Below are 18,855 nucleotides of genomic sequence, written 5' to 3'. Positions count from 1 at the left end.
ATACAGCTGATTCACTTCACTGTACAGCAGAAACTAACACAATGTTGTAAAGCAATTATACTCCAATAAAAAATAATAATTAAAAAAAAAGATTGGATGTGAGAGATGAAAGGAGTCCAAGATTCAATCCAGGTTTTTATTTCTGGCAAAAGGGTGAGGAACATTATTGTTAGTAACACTGATACTAATAGTGTTTATGTTCTCAGTAGCGTTTCTGAGATAGGAAGCTCAGGCAAAGGAATGCATTTTATGGGAGGTGGCAGATACAGTGAATTCAGTTTTAGGGAGTTGGAGTAAAATGCCTGGAGCAGGAGGGTCCAATATGTGGATAGAAAAAATGTCCATGGCTTCGGAAGAGTGTCTGAATTGGAGATGAGGACTGAGTCATCACAGAGACATTGTGCAGAGTATTCCAAGAAGAGCCCTGAGATAAACCAACATTTGTGGGTGGAAGGAAAAGAAGAGGCTAACAACCAGAGCTTGAGCAATAAGAGGGAAATTGAGATGGCGGGTGTCACAGACACCAGGAGAAGAATGTTCTGGGATGGAAAAATGATCAACAATCTGTCCAAGTGTCATGAACTGTATGGCCTTTACGTTGGCCCTGAATTGGCTCTACAAGAATTTTGATAGCCCAGCAAGAATGGTTTCAATTGTGTGGTGAAGTCATTGTGGAGTCAATGGAGGGGGAGAGAGTTGAGCTTTGTCCCCCCAAAGATATGTTCAAGTCCTAAACCCTGTACCTGTGAATGTGACCTTGTTTGGAAGTAAGGTCTTTGCAGATGTGATCAAGTTAAGAGGAAGTCATACTGGATTAGGGTGGGTTCTAAATCCAACATGGCTGGTGTCCTTATAGGATAAGAAAAATCTGGACACAGGGAGGGCCCCATGGAATGAGAGAGGCGGATACTGGAGTGAGACAGTGGCAAGCCACGGAATGTCACGGATTAGCCACTGAATATCACCAATTAGCCACAGAATGCCACCAACTGTAGTGACGATCAAAAGCTGGTGTAGGCTATGAAGAAGCCTCCCTTAGAGTTCTCAAAGGGAGCAGAGCCCTGCTGACACCTTGATTTAGGACTTCTAGCCTCCAGACTATGAGAGAATAAATTTCTGTTGTTTTGGGCATCTGATTTGTGGTATTTTGTAATGGTAGCTCTAAGAAATATACAGGAGGTTAGGAGGCAAAGCAAGTGAACCAGTGGAGGTAGGGAATGTGACTGTGAAGGTGAGAAAGGCAAGGCTGGGACCATAAGTGGGAGATGAAACTCAAAGTCTGTTTTTCCCATGTTTTTTTTCCCTCCACATGTAAGAGTGTTGAGCCTATCAAATGCTGATGGAAGGAGTTAGTACAGGAAGAGAGAGAAAGATACAGGAAAAGTAAGGCTGAAAGAGAGGTCCTTACAAAGGTAGGAGAAGATGATCTAGAGGGGGAATTAGTCCTCGACAGGGTAATGAACACTCCTTTGTTTCCTGAGAGAAGGAGGGAAACACTGGTTCTAATGTAGGAAGTGTTCCATGACAGCAAACTGAGGAACCCCATCCAAGAGCTTCAATTTGAGGTGAAAAGCCACCATCTGCTGACATTCAGGGAGATCAGAGCTTGAAGAACTGTGGACAATGACTGAAGAACTGGCACTGGCAAATGTGAGACTAGGGAAATAAAGAAAGTTAGAGAGAAAGTATTTAGAAGCCAACTGGAGAACACTAGCTATCAGAATGGCACCCATCTGTATGCTTAACCAATTCTCTTTGTTAGAGCTCAGGAAGCCCCAGTGTGGGTGTCAAAAACACAGACAAATATATTGATCTAGTTTTCGTGGGTTTTCACTTGAATATATTGTAATAATAATGGGGCAAGAAAGTTGAGAGAATTGAAAAGAAAACAATTCAAGCTCTATACTCTGGAGCTACCTCAGAAGGCAAAGAATGACAGGGTCTAATAAAGCAAAGAGATGGAGGGGTTAAGAAACTGAGAGTTTCAAAGAAGAACCACAGATATGTTCAGTGTGAGTAAATGAGTGAAAGAGCTGGAAAACGGCTGTTTGTAGTTGAATAGTGGAATATGTGGATTTAATGTGTTAGACATGGAGCATTTCTAAGTGATGGCAACATCCAGAGTACCAAAATGAAAGCAATTAACTTAAGAGTGCAATCAAGTTTCCTATAGATGAGAAGGTAAAGGATCTGACAGGCTGAGTTGCCAAAGGATTGTTCCCATGACAGTTGAAACAACACAGGTTGCTGGCAGATTTGGGGTGGAGAAAGAAGAAAGAGGAAAATCTAAGTGCTCAAGTCTTTACTGAATCAGGGAACAAGGGTAAGATGTTACTAAAGATGATCAAAACAAAGAAAACTTCTACAGCCAAAGAGCATGGGTCTCATGGATCAATGAGTATTAAAGGAAGGTAGAAAAACTGGGATGTTGTTTGGTAGGAGAAGCAGAGGATGCTGACCCTGTCCCCTTGATTTCTGCATTACATGGGACATCAAAGACTGATTCACACCTACTTAAAATGGCTGAAGAAGAAATTGCTAGCTTTAGGGGAGGGTCAGTTTTCATTTATTTCAAGAAGATATAATAAATATAACATGAAGAGTATGAAGCCTTCTCTAACCATTTCCCACTGAAATATAATCTCCATGAGAGCAGGGCCTTTGCATCGTTTGTTATCTATTGTATCTTCAATGCTTAGAAAAGTATTGAGTGTCTACAGAGTAATATTCACAATAATATTCAATAATATTCAACTAATGAATATTATTATGAGTATTACTCAATAATATTGAGTAAATAAATGACGATTCCAGATAAAAGTGATTATCTCCTTTCTAAATAATTTTTATTACTGTAATGGGATATATCAGTTTTTAAAATGATTTTGAACAGATGCCTTATATTTTCTAATATTTTTTAGGTATTTGAGGAAAGTTTTATAATGCTATTAATCACAGCATCAAATAAATAGAACAGAATTACAGGATGAATTGTGTACTGTCAAAATTCATATGTTGAAATCCTAGCCCCCAGTACTTGAGAACATGACCTTATTTGGAAATAGGGTCAGACTGTCATACTGAGTGAAGTAAGTCAGACAGAGGAAGAGAAATATCATATGATATTCCGCTTATATGAGGAATCTAAAAAAAGATATAAATGAACTTATTTACAAAACAGAAACAGACTCACAGACTTTGAGAACAAACTTATGATTACCAGGGGGGAGGGGTGGCAGAGAGGGATAGTTAGGGAGTTTGGGATTGACATGTACACACTGCTATATTTAAAATGGATAAACAGGAGATTGGTTCAAGACGGCAGAGTAGAAAGATGTGCGTTCACTTCCTCTTGAGAGAGCACTGGAATCACAACTAACTGTTGAACAATCATCAACAGGAAGACACTGGAACACACCAGAAAAGATACCCCACATCCAAAGACAAAGGAGAAGTCGCAATGAGATGGTGGGAGGGGCAGAGTCACAATAATTATACCACAGAAGTCCACCCACTGGAATGAAGCTTCTGAGCTCCATGTCAGGCTTCCCAACCTGGGGGTCCAGCAACAGGAGGAGGAATTCCCAGAGAATCAGACTGTGAAGGCTAGTTGGGATTTGATTGCACGACTTCGACAGGACTGGGAGAAACAGAGACTCCACTCTTGGAGGGCACACACAAAGTAGTGTGCACATGAGGACTCAGGGGGAAGGAGCAGTAACCCCAGAGGAGACTGAACCAGACCTACCTGCTAGTGTCGGAGAGTCTCCTGCAGAGGCGGGGGGCAGCTTTGGCTCACCATGGGGACAAGAACACTGGCAACAGAAGTCCTGGGAAGTACTCCTTGGCATGAGCCCTCCCAGAGTCCACCATTAGCCCCACCAAAGAGCCTGTAGGCTCCAGTGCTGGGTCGCCTCAAGTCAACCAACCAACAGGGAGGGAACTCAGTCCCACCCATTATCAGACAAGTGGATTAAAGATTTACTGAGCTCTTCCCACCAGAGCAACATCCAGCTCTACCCACCACCAGTCCTTCCCACCAGGAAGCTTGCACAAGCGTCTTAGATAGCTCATCCACCAGAGGGCAGACAGCAGAAGAATGCAGAACTACAGTCCTGCAGCCTGTGGAAAGAAAACCACATTCACAGAAAAAAAAGACAAAATGAAATGACAGAGGACTATGTAGCAGATGAAGGAACAAGATAAAATCCCAGAAAAGCAACTAAATGAAGTAGACAGGCAACCTTCCAGAAAAAGAATTCAGAATAATGATAGTGAAGATGATCCAGGACCTTGGAAAAAGAATGGAGGCAAAGACTGAGAAGATGAAAGACACGTTTAACAAAGACTTAGAAGAATTAAAGAACACACAAACATAGATGAACAATACAATAACTGAAATGAAAAATACACTAGAAGGAATCCAAAGCAGAGTAACTGAGGCAGAAGGAAAGATAAGTGACCTGGAAGACAGAATGGTGGAATTCATTGCCATGGAACAGAATAAAGAAAAAAGAATGAAAAGAAATGAAGACAGCCTAAGAGACCTCTGGGACAACATTAAACACACCAACATTCACATTATACGGGTCCCAGAAGGAGAAGAGAGAGAGAAAGAACCCAAGAAAATATGTGAAGAGATTATAGTCGAAAACTTCCCTAACATGGGAAAGGAAATAGCCACCCAAGTCCAGGAAGCACAGAGAGTCCCAGGCAGGATAAACCCAAGGAGAAACATGCTGAGACACATAGTAAACAAATTGACAAAAATTAAAAACAAAGAAAAATTATTAAAAGCAACAAGGGAAAAACAAAAAAATAACATAAAAGGGAACTCCCATAAGGTTAACAGCTGATTTCTCAGCAGAAACTTTACAAGCCAGAAAAGAGTGGCACAATATATTTAAAGTGATGAAAGGGAAGAACCTACAACCAAGATTACTCTACTCGGCAAGGATCTCATTCAGATTCGATGGAGAAATCAAAAGCTTTACAGACAAGCAAAAGCTAAGACAATTCAGCACCACCAAACCAGCTCTACAACAAATGCTAAAGGAACTTCTCTGAGTGGGAAACACAAGAGAAGAAAAGGACCTACAAAAACAAACCCAAAACAATTAAGAAAATGGTAATAGGAACATACATATCGATAATTACATTAAATATGAAAGGATTAAATGCTCTAGCCAAAAGACACAGGCTTGCTCAATGGATACAAAAACAAAACCCATCTATATGCAGTCTACAAGAGACCCACTTCAGACGTAGGCACACATACAGACTGAAAGTGAGGGGATGGAAAAAGATATTCCATACAAATGGAAATCAAAAGAAAGCAGGGGTAGCAATACTCATACCAGATAAAATAGACTTTAAAATAAAGAATGTTACAAGAGACAAGGAAGGACACTACATAATGATCAAGGGATCAATCCAAGAAGAAGATATAACAATTATAAATATATATGCACCCAACATAGGAGCACCTCAATACATAAGGCAACTGTTACCAGCTATAAAAGAGGAAATAGACAGTAACACAGTAATAGTGGGGGTCTTTAGCACCTCACTTACACCAATGGACAGCTCATCCAGACAGAAAAGTAATAAGGAAACACAAGCTTTAAATGACACAATAGACCAGATGGATTTAGTTGATATTCATAGGACATTCCGTCTGAAAACAGCAGATCACACTCTCTTCTCAAGTGCACACAGAACATTCTCTAGGATAGATCACATCTTGGGTCACAAATCAAGCCTTGGTAAATTTAAGAAAATTGAAATCATATCAAGCATCTTTTCTGACCACAATTCTATGAGATTAGAAATAAATTACAGGGAAAAAAAGTAAAAATCACAAACACATGGATGCTAAACAATACATTACTAAATAACCAATATGTCACTGAAGAAATCAAACAGGAGATAAAAAATACCTAGAGACAAATGACAACGAAGACACGATGATCCAAAACATATGGGATGCAGCAAAAGCAGTTCTAAGAGGGAAATTTGTAGCAATACAATCCTACCTCAAGAAACAAGAAAAATCTCAAATAAACAATCTAAGCTTATACCTAAAGGAACTAGAGAACGAAGAACAAACAAAACCCAAAGTTAGTAGAAGGGAAGACATAATAAAGATCAGAGCAGAAATAAATGAAATAGAAACAAAGAAAACAATAGCAAAGATGAATAAAACTAAAAGCTGGTTTTTTGAGAAGATAAACAAGATTAATAAACCTTTAGCCAGATTCACCAAGAAAAAGAGGGAGAGGACTCAAATCAATAAAATTAGAAATGAAAAAGGAGAAGTTACAAGGGAAACTGCAGAAATACAAAGCATCCTAAGAGACTGCTACAAGCAACTCTATACCAATAAAATGGAAAACCTGGAAGAAATGGACAAATTCTTAGAAAGGTATAACCTTCCAAGACTGAACCAGGAAGAAAGAGAAAATATGAACAGACCAATCACAAGCAATGAAAATGAAACTGTGGTTAAAAATCTTCCAACAAACAAAAGTCCAGGACCAGATGGCTTCACAGGTGAATTCTATCAAACATTTGCCAAGAGCTAACACCCATTCTTCTCAAACTCTTCCAAAAATTGCAGAGGAAGGAACACTCCCAAATTCATTCTCCAAGGCCACCATCACCCTGACACCAAAACCAGACAAAGATACTACAAAAAAAAGAAAATTACAGACGAATATCACTGATGAATATAGATGCAAAAATCCTCAATAAAATACTAGCAAAGAGATTCCAACAACACATTAAAAGGATCATACACCACGATCAAGTGGGATTTATCCCAGGGATGCAAGGATTCTTCAATATATGCAAATCAATCAATGTGGTACACCATATTAACAAACTGAAGAAGAAAAACCATGTGATGATCTCAATAGATGCATAAAAAGCTTTTGACAAAATTCACCACCCATTTATGATAAAAACTCTCCAGAAAGTGGGCATACAGAGAACGTACCTCAACATAATAAAGGCCATATATGACAAACCCACAGCCAACATCGTTCTCAATGGGGAAAAACTGAAAGCATTTCCTCTAAGGTCCGGAAAAAGACAAGGATGTCTACTCCCGCCACTCTTATTCAACATAGTTTTGGAAGTCCTAGCCATGGCAAACAGAGAAGAAAAAAGAAATAAAAGGAACACAAATTGGAAAAGAAGAAGTAAAACTGTCAGTCTTTGCAGATGACATGATACTATACATAGAGGATCCTAAAGATGCCACCAGAAAACTACTAGAGCTAATCAGTGAATCTGGTAAAGTTGCAGGATACAAAATTAGTACACAGAAATCTCTGGCACTCCTATACACTAACAATGAAAAATCAGAAAGAGAAATTAAGGAAACAATCCCATTCACCATTGCAACATAAAGAATAAAATATCTAGGAATAAACCTACCTAAGGAGGTAAAAGACCTGTACTCAGAAAAGTATAAGACACTGATGAAAGAAATCAAAGATGACACAAACAGATGGAGAGATATACCATGTTCTTGGATTAGAAGAATCAATATTGTGAAAATGACTATACTACCCAAAGCAATCTACAGATTCAATACAATCCCTATCAAATTACCAATGGCATTTTTTACAGAACTAGATTAAAAAAAATCTTAAAATTTGTATGGAGACACAAAAGACCCCAAATAGCCAAAGCAATATTGAGGGGGAAAAAAAAATGGAGCTGGAGGAATCAGACTCCCTGACTTCCAACTATACTACAAAGTTGCAGTAATCAAGATAGTAGGGTACTGGCACAAAAACATAAATATAGATCGATGGAACAGGATAGAAAGCCCAGAGATAAACCCATGCACGTATGGTCAACTAATCTATGACAAAGGAGGCAAGGATATACGATGGAGAAAAGACAGCCTCCTCAATAAGTGGTGCTGGGAAAACTGGACAGCTACATGTAAAAGAATGAAATTAGAACACTCCCTAACACCATACACAAAAATAAACTCAAAACGGACTAAAGACCTAAATAAAATCAAAACGGATTAAAGACACTATAAAACTCTTAAAGGAAAACATAGGAAGAACACTCTTTGACATAAACCACAGCAAGATTGTTTTGACCCACCTCCCAGAGTAATGGAAATGAAAACAAAAATAAACAAATGGGACCTAATGAAACTTAAAAGCTTTTGCATAGCAAAGGACACTATAAACAAGACGAAAAAAGAATCCTCAGAATGGGCGAATAATTTGCAAACGAATCAATGGACAAAGGATTAATCTCCAAAATATATAAACAGCTTATGCAACTCAATATCACAAAAACAGACAACCCAATCAACAAATGGACAGAAGACCTAAATAGACGTCTCTCCAAAGAAGACATACAGATGGCCAATAGTCCCATGAAAAGCTGCTCAACATCACTATTTATTAGTGAAATGCAGACCAAAACTACAATGAGGGATTACCTCACACTGGTTAGAATGGGCATCATCAGAAAATGTGCAAACAACAAATGCTGGAGAGGGTGTGGAGAAAAGGGAACTTTCTTGCACTATTGGTGGGAATGTAAATTGATACAGCCACTGTGGAGAACAGTATGGAGGTTCCTTAAAAAACTAAACATAGAATTACCATATGACCAAGCCATCCCACTACTGGGCATATACCCAGAGAAAACCATAATTCAAAAAGACACTTGCACCCCCCAATGTTCATTGCAGCACTATTTACAATAGCCAGGTCATGGAAGCAGCCTAAATGCCCATCAACAGACGAATGGATAAAGAAGATGTGGTACATGTATACAATGGAATATTACTCAGCCATAAAATGGAACAAAACTGGATCATTTGTAGCAATGTGGATGGACCTAGAGACTGTCATACAGAGTGAAATAAGTCAGAAAGAGAAAAACAAATATCATATATTAACGCATATATGTGGAATCTAGAAAAATGGTACAGATGAACCAGTTTGCAAGGCAGAAATAGAGACACAGATATAGAGAACAAACGTGTGGACACCAAGGGGGGAAAGCGGGTGTGGGGGGTGATGGTGCCATGAATTGGGAGATTGGGATTGACATATATACACTAATATGTATGAAATAGATAATAAGAACCTGCTGTATAAAAAAATAAAATAAAATTCAAAAAAATAAAATCGATAACCAACAAGGACCTACTGTATAGCACAGGGAACTTGGTTCAGTATTCTGTAACAACCTAACTGGGAAAAGAATTTGAAAAAGAATAGACACATGTATTTGTATAACTGAATCACTTTGTTGTACACCTGAAACTAACAACGTTGTTAATCAACTATACTCCAACGTAAAAGTTAAAAAAAAAAAGATGAAGTCATCAGGGTGGGCCCTAATCCAATATGACTTGCGTTCTTATAAAAAGGGGAAATTTCCACACAGGCAGCACACAAGGAGGCGGCCATGTGAAGAGGAAGGCAGAGATCAGGGAGATGCTTCTACAAGTCACAGAACACCAAAGATTGCCAGCAAACCACCAGAAGCTAGGGGAGAGGCATGACACAGATTCTCCCTTACAGCCCCTAGAAGGGACCAACCCTCACCAACACATTGATACGGGACTTCTAGCCTCTAGAACTGTGAGACAATCAATTTCCGTTGTTTAATCCACCTCGCGATACTCTGTTCTAGCAGCCCTAGCAAATTTACACAAGTAGTTTAGCCAAAACAGAATTCACCACATATTGGATAATTAAATGAAAAATTCTAGGAAGCTACAGGAACAGCCTACCTCATTAAAACTGTTTGCCACATTTAGCATATTAATTACTTCTGAATTATGCATCGGTGTTTGTTGTCATTTACTTTAAAGTATTAATTTACTGATTCTCAGTGTTCGTCAGTTTAATTCAATTCATTTCAACTCAATCCAATAAGAGATTATTAGAGGCCAATTGGGTTCTTATTCCTAGGCTACCTACTACAGCGATCATGAACATAAATAACATGATAACTGTACTCAATGCACCTACACTCTTATTTGGAATCGAGATTTATCGCCTTTAAAATAAGTTAATACTGGAGCCTGTGCTCCGCAACGGGAGAGGCCACAACAGTGAGAGGCCCGCGTACTGTAAAATAAGTTAATATTGCAAGACAGAATGTATTCAAGTGACAAATTTGGAGGAAAATGATAAGAATCTGTGGATCAAAGGAAGATGTGGGAATTGAGCTAGATCATCATATATGGGTAACATTTTAATGGGGGTAGATCATGCTAGAGGTATGGAGAATACCACACTTGATACTGGCTAGAAGGAAATGAGTAAGGCGATCTACCTGATTAAATATCAAAGTAAAGAGTAGAGAGAACTAACAGATAAGTACTGATAGGTGAATGCAATCAGATTCCTGAAATATCCATTGTACCAATTTTATTATATATATTAAAATTGGGAAAAATACTACAAAAATTCAGATGATATCCAAACCGTAGTAAATTTAAAAGATAAAAAGACCCCTTCAAAAAAAAGAAAGAAAACACTAGAATCCCATTACTGGGAGATAAGCACTGTTAAGACTTTGGTGTATATCCCTAGACATACATATTCATTCATTCACATCCATGTATACATACACATGTGTACACACATATATTTTACTAAAATAGATTCACATATTACGTGCTGTTGAAGTGTTTGTTTTTTTTTTTTTTTTTTGCGGTACGCGGGCCTCTCACCGCTGTGGCCTCTCCCGTTGCGGAGCACAGGCTCCGGACGCGCAGGCCCAGCGGCCATGGCTCACGGGCCCAGCCGCTCCGCGGCATGTAGGATCTTCCCGGACCAGGGCACGAACCCGTGTCCCCTGCACTGACAGGCAGACTCCCAACCACTGCGCCACCAGGGAAGCCCTGAAGTGTTTGTTTTTAACACATTTCCACATTATTAAATATTCTTCTACAGCATCCTGAGGTGTATGGCCACACAATATTCCATTAGTGGACACAGAAGTTTTCTGCTGGTGAACACAGGCCAGTGATTCCATGTACTAAGTTCTAACTTCATAGATGAAGCTTCTCTATAGTTAGTTCCCAGTTCTGGACTTGGAGAGGGAGGTAGATGGTTCATTTTACAAATATTCCAATGGCTTTCTGGAAGGTAGCAGTATAACAGCTGACACTGTCATAGCAACAGTTTGGAGGTCAGAGGGTTCAGGATATATGTGCAGGAATACAAAGGATTGTTCCACTGATTCACTCTCCCTCCGCCATTCTCCAAAAGAAACCAGTGAAGAAAGAACACACTGTCTGATTCCATTCATATTAAATACAAAACAGCAAAACAAAACAAAAAATCTATGCTAAATGATAAGGAAAGCAGTCACCTGAGTCAAGAGATAAGACATGAGGGCAAAAACGGGGGGCCTCTAGGGTGCCAATAATGTTCTGTGTCTTGATCTGGGCACTGGTTCCATAGATGTGTTCAGTTTGAGAATATTCATCAAGCTGTATACTTAAGATATGTTTTTGGTGTGAATTTATCATTCAATTAAGAAGCTTTAAGAAATAAATTTAAAATAATGGCAGTTCTTAATGCTCAAAGTAGCAGGCAGGTTCTATTTGTAAAGCTCTCCATGGAAGTAAGCATTCGTAAGTCAGACAGAGAAAGAGAAATATCACATGATATCGCTTATATGTGGAATCTAAAAAGAAATGATGCAAATGAACGTCTTTACAAAAGAGAAACGGACTCACAGACTTAGAGAATGAACTTATGGTTCCCGGGCAGGGAGGGTAGAGGGAAGGGATACTCAGGGAGTTTGGGATTGACATGTACACACTGCTATATTTAAAAAGGATAACCAAAAAGGACCTACGGTATAGCACAGGGAACTCTGCTCAATGTTATGTGGCAGTCTGGATGGGAGGTGGGGTCTGGGGGAGAACGGATACACGTAGATGCATGGCTGAGTCCCTTTGCTGTGCACCTGAAACTATCGCAATATGGTTAATCGGCTATACGCCAATATAAAATATTATTTTTTTTTTAAAAGAAGACATTCCATCACCTTTTTCAGGATTTAACTCCACTACTTTTCTAACTGGATCTGATTCCCACTATTCCTCTGAAATCCCTTCAAATAGAGAGCCTTTTCCTACCATTTAAGAGTATATAATATTCATCAATTAGGTTAACAGATCACAGGCAATATCTGGGTACAGATCTTAAAATATAAATTTAAACGTATTTAAGTTCTTCACATACTTGTGCACTGGAGAAGCATCTTAAAGTAAGAATGACACTTTGGTTGTATTGTTTACAACCACAACTGATATTTAAACATTCTGTACAAGTCATTTCACTTCACTTCACCCTTTGTTAGTAAGTGAACAGGGCTTTTTAAAGTAAAGCATCCATTGTTTGTTAACCCAAGGATCAGGGCTGTGGCTAAACCTTAAGCAACTCTTCTGGAGTCTTTGATCACAGAGTTAGCAGCTTAGTAACTTGGCCTCTGAAGGCTTTCACTTCTTTCCATTATTTGGACTTTTTTCCTTGTATCCTCAAGGTTTCTTAGACTTTGTATAATTTAACGCTATATGTCAGTGACATCAAAAGGGCACAAAGTATGAATTAGTTTGTAATAAGAAGGTACCATCACTCATAGATGAGATCACTGCCTTACCTGAAAACCCTCACATGCTCTGTCTTATTAATACTCTGCCTTATGGGTTAGAACACAAGCATGTTAACAGTATTCCCCTCAGTAACATTACTTCATGTAAGAAGAGTGATTTAGAATCACTGCATTGTGGTATTCAAAAATGCAAAATGAAAGAAAATATCAAGGTTAAAGTGAAGCTTTGTTTTGCTAAGAAAAGATGTTTTGTAAGCCATCAGTGTGAATGAATATAATTTAGCTCAAATTTGTAGAGTGTTGATAAGGTTTCTTATAATGCTTGGTTAGAAGTACCTAACCTTTGAACCCTTTCCTTTATTGTGCCATAAGCAATACAGCTTCTTCTATCATAAATGTCTCATCGTAAGACTTAAGTGTTTGGAAGTTTCAAGATGAACATTTCTATTTTGCTGTTTATACATGGTTCTTTCTGACCTTGGCAAATAAGACCAAAAAAAAAGTTTTAGCACTTTTAGTGGTTAAAGATATAAATACTTACTGTCTATGTGACTTTACCAGAAATTCATCTGCTTTTCCTCTGTCTCTCTCTGCCTGTGTCTGTCTATCTGTCTGTCTCTCTCTCATACTCATACTCACACACACACACTCACACTCACACACACACACACACACACTCCTTATACCACTATTATCCTTGTCTTACTGGCTCAGTCTTAGTGATAGAATCTCAGGTCCTAATGGTGATGGGAAGATGCCACCAATGGCGCTAGAAATCAGTCACTCTTATTCAATCATAAGACTACTATAGATTTATGAGATAATACACTTGAAAATGTTCATGTTTTAAGGTTTGGTGTCAGATATAATTTGTAGGGAATCCCTTTTGACATTTCCCCCTTTGAAATTTTCGTATTCGTAAGCAGCAAAGGTATAGGTTGGGTTAACTAAGAACCATTTACATAGTAAGAAAAGAGTTGTCCTGAGGGATCCCTATTCTTTCTTCACTGGTCAACACAACTCACGTAAACCTCCTTGTCATGCTCGTAGTATACTTCTTCAGGTTACCACCATCTTGCTATCCTTGCTTCCAAAAACTTTGTAGGCTTCTGTGAACTATCTCACGAACTTCTTAAAGATTGCCAGTTTCTAGTAGGGTGCTCATTTAAAATGAGAATGATCTGGTTGGCTACAGTTTGGATGGTCATCATCAATCAGGAATCTACCTAGCCTGAACTTTGAAACAATCCCAGTATGCTGTGAACAGACTCACAAAAGGTTTCTTTTTTCCTCCCCCTTTATGAACATACGGTATACACACATCTTAAGTGGCACCACAGTAGCTCTGCTGGTGATATCAATATAGGTCCTTCAATCTTTCAATAATGTTTTTAATCATAAGCTTTAAAGTACAATTGTTTTTACCTTGAAATTCTTAAAAATCTGTTACAAGACAGAAATAAGAGATTAATGGAGATCTTGCAAAAAAAGATAAATGACACCACCAGAATACCACAAAACTGGGGGGAAAATTAATTGAACCTATACTTTTGATAAATATTTATTTTTTGCAGGAGAAAAATGCATACTAGTTTAAGCTGTCATTATACTAACCTACAGCCTATTTTTCATATTATTAGTAATACATAATGTGGTAGTTTATATTCAAAAATAAAACTAGAATGTATATACCTCATGTATTTATCCAGAAATACCCCAAGGTTACTATGGTTACGAAAAATCCATTACCTTTGAATACAGAATGAAAAAGTTTGACTTCAAGTGTGTGCTATTTATTATAGCGAACATCAACAGCCTTCGGGAGGTTCTCTAACTGGATTCATTTTTCAGTGTCATAACTGACCCACCATTTTACTAGCTTATGGCCTATGCAAGGCAAAAATTTGAACTGTATGCATTTTTAAATATATTTTGTACTAACTCAAGGTGCAGCACTGCCTCTGACTTTTAATGCTTCATATTTAAGAGGAAGAAGAAAAACATTCCAGCCACCTAGATGCTAAGTGGCTTCTGAATTGAAATGCATTTACTTTGACCTGTATCCACCATGGAGGCAAGATCCATTTTTTTACGCATAACGGAAAAATGTTTGTTCTATGTGGAAACTTAAAAGGAAGCTATGAATAAATGGAGTAGGAGTGAGAAAAGAAAGGTTGACACCTTGAATATTTAGGAGGGGACATTAAGCCAAGTCATTAAGGAAGTTTTTGATGGTGTAGAAGACAAAGAACTGTAAATAGTGCAGGTGACTGTAGCCAGGAAAAGCAGGGTATGAAACACAGCTCTTAAAGTAGTTTCAAACTGAATCCTTACCCCTATTAAACTTTTGCTCATCCATACTATGATCAGCTGAATCAAATATAAATTGCTAATCATCATACAAAAGTATGCAGTGAACTAGTAGCTAAACATGCAAATAAAAATAATATTTTCAGGTTGTAAAACTGTCAAAGATGTAAGGATGTAACATTCACTGTTTATGAACTTTTCTGGAAAATAATGCAAAAATGTATATCAAATATTCTGAAAAAGTTTGCTACTTTGATTTAGCTATTCCCCATTTAGAGATATAGCAAACAAATATTTATGTACAGTAATATTTATCACAAAATATTTAAAATGAGATAAATTAGAAATTTTGAATTTTTAAGTGGTTAAATGCATTAATGTACATTCATAAGATGGAATATAACATTATTAAAATATTTCAAGATAATTTTAGAAAAATCCTTGTGGTGTGAGATATATTCATAATAAGGGAATATGCAAGGATTCCAAATTATACATTATAGCTCAATTTTGTTAAAATGAATAAAGTGCTGGAAGGAATTACATCAAATACTAAGAGTTTCTATCTGTAAGGTGGGATTATCAGGTATTAGATATCTGCATATTTTAAATTATCTTCAGTAAGCATATGTTACTTTTATAACTAAAAAATGCTATCAATTATTTCTCTAATAGTAGACTATATCTTTCATTTCTCAGTCTCTCTATGAATTGACATTTTAGCACTGGAGAGATCCATTTCATTGACCCTAAACTCTTGCTATTACTGACAGCACCAGCTAGAATAGAATTGAATAGAACAGAACAGAATAGAATAGAATTGAATAGAAGTTCTATCCACAAGCTACTCAGAATGGAAAGGACATTATGCTACAAATATCCTGGCCCAAAGACAAGCAACGAGTACCAATAGCATCGTGGATACATTTTATGATGAAAAGGGGCAGGATTTAAAGTGTCTTTAGAGGCTAAAGTGAGACCCAATGCTAGAGCAGTTTTCTCCATCAGTTTTCTCTGGGCTGACTTCAACCAGCCAGATTCCCCTTCCCATTCTTCTTTTCTGTGATTCCTAGTGGACAGGTGAATTCTGAAGACATAAATGACCTAAATGTAATGTATATCACAGATACAAAATCTTGAAAGAGTTGAAAGAGATCTAAAAGACCATTTTATTTAACCTGCATGCCATTGGAGAATCTCAAGAAAAGTGGACATTCAGAAAACACTTTTGGGTGCTGTTACAAACTGAATTGTGTTCTCCAAAATTTACATGTTGAAGCCTTAACCCCCAATGCGACTACATTTGGAGATAGGGCTTTTTTTAAATTCAATTTTTATTTTATACTGGAGTATAGTTGATTTACAGAGATAGGGCTTTTAAAGAGGTGATGAAGGTTAACTGAGGTTACAGGGATAGGGCCCTAATCCAATGGTTCTGATGCCCCTAAAGGAAGAGGAAGAGACAGCAGGGGTGTACACATAAGAAACACCATGTGAGGATGCAGGGAGAAAGTGGCTGTCTGCAAGTCAAGGAGAGAGGCCCCAAGAGAAACCAAACCTGCCAACACCTTGATCTTGGACTTCTAGCCTCCAGAACTATGAGAAATAAATTTCCGTTGTTTAAGCCATCCAGTCTGTGGTATTTGGGTATGGCAGCCCTAGAAGATTAACGTAGGTGCTCTGGGGTTTGTAATCAAGCTTCCATATCCCTTTCAGAGTTGTTGTGAGGAATAATAAAATGTGTTCAATAAGTAGCATGTGTAGAGATGAAATGTGTGGACTTTGAGGCCAGAGAGACCCAGATTGGAATCAGTTTTTCCAATTACCGACTAGGATTTCTTGGCATCTCTGGGCCTCAGCTATGCTGGCTATGACACTTGAATCATCATGTACAACTCTGAACCCCATCGTAACGTTTTTGCCTTAGCTCCTCTCCTTAGTGACCAATACTGTATTCCTTCTGTACTTCATATCTTCTGCCATTTGGAGATAAAAGCAACAAGAAGTATAGTTGCCTTTGAGATGCCAAGGAGGACATAGGAAAAAATGTTATGAGTCTTATCAGAGAAATAATCTTTAAAAATCTACCTGAAGGATAAACACCACCGAAGAAACCATTATCACTGTAGTTAGAGAAGATGGTTAAGGACTCTATAAAAATATTCCACTTTCTTTATATTGTATTTGGGGCATCTCTTATACTATGCTAACATTTGCCATGATCTTTCAATGCAGATACTATAGTCACATGGGTCTGTTAAGGATTTGAGCCAATGGAATACAGAATTAGTTTCATTTTTGAGGTGGTATGAGAAATCAGTGTGAATTCTAGCCTCCTCTCCTCCCCACCCTGTTCTTTTTCTGGCTTTGGAGTGTCACCTCATGGGGCATTCTGCACATTTTGGAAATCTTCAAGGTCCACACTTTTTTTTTGGGCGAGAGGGGTGGTACGCGGGCCTCTCACTGCTGTGGCCTCTCCCGTTGCGGAGCATAGGCTCCGGACGTGCAGGCTCAGTGGCCGTGGCTCACAGGCCCAGCTGCTCTGCGGCATGTGGGATCTTCCCGGACCGGGGCATGAACCCGTGTCCCCTGCATTGGCAGGCGGACTCTCAACCACTGCACCACCAGGGAAGCCCAAGGGGTAATCTATTTTTAGTTTTAGTATTTATTTTTTAGTTTAGTTCTCTCTACTAAGTTTACTAAGAACATGCTAGGTGTTTTTCTAGTTCTAGTTCCCTTCAAAATCCTGAAATTGCAGTTAGTTCTATTTTACTGTTTCAGAAACTAAGTCTCAGAAGTTAAATAACTTGTTTTAAGACCGCCTACTCATCATTAGTCAGAATACTTAAGATGGTATCAAAGTCTACCTCTCACAGGCTGTGAAGGAAGTTGCTTAACCTTTCTGTGCCTCAATTTCCTCATTTGTAAAATGGGGGTAACGATAACACCTACCTCACTGAATAAGTATTATAGAATTCTATCCAACCATGATGAATGAAATACAGAAGTAATAGTTCTTGTGCTTTGAGGCCTCTCAGACTAGAGAGGATACAAAAAATATAAATTCAGAGAACTCAATTAGATGAATGCCATAGCCCTGTGCCAATATGCCTCATTCCTGCATCTTTATGTGTTGCCATGAAATCATGAGCATCAAGGGGCTGAGGGGAGGCGGTGTCTGGCTGGTTCTCTGTTACAGCCTTAGTACCTGGCATTAATGTGAAGGAGTGAATACATAAACAATTAATCCTGTCTCTGACGCTAACCTGTTACGACCTTTCATGAAGAATTTAAACTCTCTAAGGCCTCAGTTTTTCATCAATCAATATTTGATTAATGATGTCTCACCTAATAGTCACATATAATATCTAAAATATCATAAAATATATAACCACTATTACCATACAAATGTAAACACCATTCAGGCACCAGACAACGTACATAATACAGGCCTCGTGTTTCACAAGGTTTCCAACAATTCACTTTTCTTAAGTGTCATCACACTTTATAATATGATCTAGGCAGATATCCTATGTTTCTTCCCAAATGGTCTCAAATTCAAACCACACTGAGTCACACTTCTGAGTCTTAAGCTTATTCCACATTCATGAGGATTTTAAAGTGGTTAATTCATGTGCCAGTGGCATTTGTTTGAAATGACATCATCGCCTCAATTGGATTGACATGACATCAACTGAATTGAAATGACATCACTGTACTGCGAGCACGGCTGGGGAGCACACTGGGTCCCAGCTTCAATCTTGTGATCAGTTAGAGGCAGAGGAGTCATAAGCTGAGCTGTCTGTGTTGATATTATACATTTCCAAACCCCCCTCTGCATCTGGGCAAAGGTATATTAGTAGAAGGATTCAGGTAAGGAGTGGTGGGACAATGGTAGAGAACATGCAGTAAGACAGCCTT

The 18,855-nt window shown here is 38.3% G+C and overlaps 1 protein-coding gene across 1 annotated transcript in view; it reads right to left on the bottom strand.

The window, feature by feature from the left end:
- USH2A (usherin) overlaps window positions 1–18,855 on the bottom strand; it is a 770,355-nt gene that overhangs the window by 415,818 nt on the left and 335,682 nt on the right. The gene's annotated exons all lie outside the window — the stretch shown is intronic.

The sequence above is a fragment of the Pseudorca crassidens genome, chromosome 2, assembly GCF_039906515.1.
Source record: "Pseudorca crassidens isolate mPseCra1 chromosome 2, mPseCra1.hap1, whole genome shotgun sequence".
Taxonomy (NCBI): Eukaryota; Metazoa; Chordata; class Mammalia; order Artiodactyla; family Delphinidae; genus Pseudorca; species Pseudorca crassidens.
This window is presented reverse-complemented; position numbering and strand designations above follow the sequence as displayed.